The sequence below is a fragment of the Hevea brasiliensis genome, chromosome 14, assembly GCF_030052815.1.
Source record: "Hevea brasiliensis isolate MT/VB/25A 57/8 chromosome 14, ASM3005281v1, whole genome shotgun sequence".
NCBI classification, from domain to species: domain Eukaryota; kingdom Viridiplantae; phylum Streptophyta; class Magnoliopsida; order Malpighiales; family Euphorbiaceae; genus Hevea; species Hevea brasiliensis.
The window spans coordinates 80,390,861-80,395,597 of NC_079506.1; the positions used below are offsets into that span (position 1 = coordinate 80,390,861).

General features: G+C 27.0%; 1 pseudogene; it reads left to right on the forward strand.

Moving 5' to 3' along the window:
* The first annotated feature begins 498 nt into the window (after window positions 1-498).
* Window positions 499-1,259, forward strand: LOC131173004 (BURP domain protein USPL1-like; annotated as a pseudogene).
* Window positions 1,260-4,737: the final 3,478 nt, after the last annotated feature.

Genomic DNA, 4,737 nt, shown 5'->3' on the forward strand with positions numbered 1-4,737 from the left:
GGTTTGATCGCAACTTCTCTAATAATAATATGCAGCTATTGTGAAACTCTAAGTGTATGGTAAGTCAATTGAAATATCAATTAAATATGATGATTTAATTAACGTTATAAGCTTCAGGTTTAAACGTAGAAATTGACAAAGTTTAAGTAACCTTATTTTAGAAAACAGAAAAAGAAACTTTCATGCTATATATCTTGAGTTCTTTCTTTCTAGTAAGAAATTACTCTTGAGCGTTGTAAAGGAATTAAGAAATAATGATAGGCTTGATTTGCATTGAAGAACTTCCTCCTCCATCTTCTACTTCTTCACAGTAATTAATCTCTGCACACACACTACTTTCTACTTGATTCTCCATATATTCATTGTATATATAATTCATAATCTTTTAATGATCAAAATGACTTGCATTGTGCTCATGGAAGCTATGGAGAAGCGAGGGAGATGATGATGTTTGTTCTGAGACTTCCCTAGTGACGACAATGGTGTTCAGATAAAAAGATGCACAGTGACCATCATGTTCATACTAATAATCCTAATCCATCATCCCACATGGATCACATGGACCCTTCATTGAAAGTGTTCTTCACATAAATGATCTCAAGATTGGCGAAAATTGCCCATATATTTATTTTTTCAATGAAGGATTCTTCATCTAATCCTCCCATTATTTGTCAAGAAGATCAAACAATCCCTTCTAAATGCAAGATCTTCCATATCTCCTTCACTTGTTCTCCCTTCTCTCCAGAGTCTCCCCAAGCCAAATCCATAGAGACATACTCTCAGAGAATGTGAGATCCAAGCCCATCAAGGGCGAGACAAATCTGTTAACTACTTCTTTAGAATCACATTGCTAGATTTTGTACGTGAAACCTTTGGATTGGAGACCCAATTCCAAGGTTCTAAGCACAACCCATCTCTCAAAATCAAGAACCCTTTTGGACAACAATTACACCATCCTTGAAAAGCCTAAGGAAATACCAGTTCCAAAGATGGTAGCATGTCATACGATGCCGTATCCATACAAAGTCTTCTATTGCCATAGCCAAGTGACTGAAAATAAGGCATATGTGGTGTCACTAGGTGGCGATCATGGAGGGAGAGTAGAAGGAGTTGCTGTTTGTCACATGGATACCTCTCAATGGAGTCCAAATCATGCATCATTTCGTGTGCTTGGGATTGAACCAGGAACTTCTCCTGTCTGTCATTTCTTTAGAGGAGATAATCTAGTTTATGTTCCTATTATGCCTATCCATGGCTAAAAGAATCTCCTGAATTTCTATGCCTGCTGTGATTAATAATGTACTCGTAATTTGATCTATAGATCATCGGAGTGCTTATTATGTACCTAATTTCGTGTCAATTAAGTGCAGATTGTGATTTAATCAATGCTATTTGGTGTGAGCTTAATAAGTGAGTTAAAATTAAAGTGGAATTTTAAGAATAATTTGAACTTTTGAAAGCTTTTCTCAAAAGGATTGATCCTTGTTTTATTTGTTTTGTTACCAATTCTTATGTCTGCTTGTTTTTTTGGAATTTTTTTGCTTAGATCCTGTTGGCCATGAACTCAATGCACAAGATATATGGTGAGATCTAAATATTTATATCTTTAATTTATAGTATATTGAGTCTAAACAATAATTTTTTTATTTTTTTACATATGTAGTGTGAGCCTTGTTTTTTTTCCTAATTTTTTTACTTAACATGTTATGCCTAAATTGGATGTATTGGAGAACTCTGCTAGCACACAGATTATATTAGCACCTCATGTCAATAAATTTTTCCTAAATTTTATATTAATAAAATTACTTTTGCTTTAAAAAAATTAATTAGTCCAAGCTTTCTTTTCATAAACAAAATAATTAGTCGAAGCTTATCAGAAACTTGGACATGGAGACCAAATTTTGACTGACTAACCCTGCTTTTTTATACGGTTTTTACAATCTCGATTTGGAGAAAAAAATCTCATGAAAGCAAGGTTTAAGTAGTTTAACTAAATATATATATCTACACTAATGACTCTAAATTAAAGCCTTAATGATTATGCATAATCTGACTCGATTTAATGATTAAAAATATATTGCTCACTTAATAAGTGTTAAGTTCAAGTCTTCACATCTTCAATTTCAAAAAAAAATCTCAATGGTTGTATTTCTTTCTTTCATTTTATATATTTTACATAATACATAAAAGTTTACATACAAAATATATATATATATATATTTGTGTGAGAAAATGAGTGTGTGTGGTATCTTAATAGTGATCACTCATTTCACTAAGCATATATATACTAATTTATTTATTTTGCCAATCAATGGCCTTAACTTTCTTCCAATTTTGATACTTATTTATGACACTAATAATGTACACACAGAGATATTTATAGTGATAATAAAAAATTGAAATTTATATCTCTATTTGAAATATAAAATTTTATGACTTTAATTTAATTGATTTCTTTTTTATTAATTTTGATATCTGAAATGAGAATTTTATTCTTTTTAATTTAAAAATTTTTTATTTTTAAAAAATAAAAATCAAGTATAATTATATAAAAATTTAATCAAATTTTTTTTCTCACAAATAGTTTATTTCAAATGAAGCTTATACAAAGAGTTCTTATATTCAAATCCCAATATATTGAGTATATATATATACATAACTTGGACACCTGAATAAAGTTTGCATTAAATAGTGAGGATGATAAAAAATGAGAATTACATATCACCAAACAATGATAATTACACAAAGAATTATTTTCTTTCATAATCAACCTTCTAAATCACGTTTTACTCTTATTACAGCAACATATGAGTTTTTTATTTATATAAAAATTACAAAAAAAAATAAATTTGGTAATGAGTACTTTTCTGAATATATCTAATAATTTCTTTTAATAGTGACCCAAAATTAATTTTTAACAAGAATGCATGGGAAAACGTGGAAGGTTTATGATATCCTACATAACATACATTCATACTATGCAAAAGCAACAAAAATATTTGTACAACACTTTCACATTATCAAACAAAAATCTTCCATAAAAGGCCAATAATCTTTTTTCCCAAGATTCTTTTATGAAATCTTGAACGTCTGTTAGGGATGCTTATCCCAATTGTACAAAGATAAAAGGATAAGTATAAGTGATTGGGTTATAATATTAACTTTATCAGTTAGATCAGTTATTTTGATGTGTATAGTAATTTAATTATTTATATAAGTTTATATTAAAATGAATTAATATATAATTTGTTTAATACTCACTCCAAAATCTAATTAACATGGTATCAAAACTCAGTTTGAATTGTGAGTTTCAACTTACATAAAGTTGTATAATTGGGTTCATATTGGGTTATTACTAACTAATTATCAAGTAATCAACTTGTAGTTACACTTAAGGGGAGAGTATTGAGAATACTTATTCCACATTAGGAAAATACAAAGATGAAAGGGTAAATATTATAAGTAGTTGGATTATAATACTAACTTGATTAGTTATTTTGATGCGTAAACCAACTTAATCACTAATTTGCCAAGTGCTTCCTCTAAATTTAATAAGATCTATTCAAGAATATTCCTTAATTATATATATATATATATATATATATATATTTGTTATTGATTCTATAAACTGTTTTATTTTAATGACTAATTTAAATTAATTCTCATTAAACATATTGTTTTTCATTCATAAAAATTAAGTAAATATATAAAATAGATAAGATTAATATAATAGTTATTAATTGTTGTTTTATTCTTATTATTTTTTCTAATAATATAAAATTTTGCTAAATTTTTTTGTCCATGTTGTATAGAGTTGTACATGTTTTTATCTAATAAATTATACTTCATATTTTCCAAAAAAGAAAGTAAAGTTTAAAAAAATTCTATTTAATAAAAAATAAATATATAGATCTCTCAAATTTTTAATATTAATGTTAATAAATAAAATTTATTAATATTATTATAAATTATAATTTTGATATTTTATTCAATATAATAAATATAAAATAATTTTTGAAAGAACATGTTCAGGTTTCGTGATTATCTAGATTTTACAATCACATCAGTCGAGATTGTACTTAACATTATTGTACATAACTTTTGTCTTATAAATATATTATTCAGTGGAAGATAATTTATTAAATTCTATGTGCATAAACTCAAGTCGAAAAATTATTTATTTATTAAGGTTGCATAATTCAATCAAGCATAATTAATTTATTGAAATATATACGTTGGCGCCCATGCTGTAAAGCCACATATATAGTTATATATTCACTACTTTTTTTGGGTAATATGGTGAGATCGGCCTATAAATAGCTTAGAGGGCTCTCAACATTGAACATAATAAAATAGTTTCTCCTATCTTGTGATAGAAAACATGAAATCTTTCTTTGCTTTGGTCCCTCTCTTCTTACTTCTCTTGGTAAGGTTTTCTATTTGTAGCAAATAACATTATATGTTTCTTAATTGATTTTTCTTATTTACATCTAATTTACCATGAATTTAAGATACAAATATAAATAACAATTTGTTTATATATTGAGTTAATAGTAGACTGAGTTTAAATAAGAATTTCCTTCTGTATAATTTTTTTTTTAATTTAAATTTAGTGTCTATCTGAATTCAAAACACAAGATATATGGTGCGATATATGGTGGCACCCAGCTTTTAATACGTAAATTTCATATATTTGTATCTTGGGTCAATAATGGACTAGATCTAAATAAAGAGTTT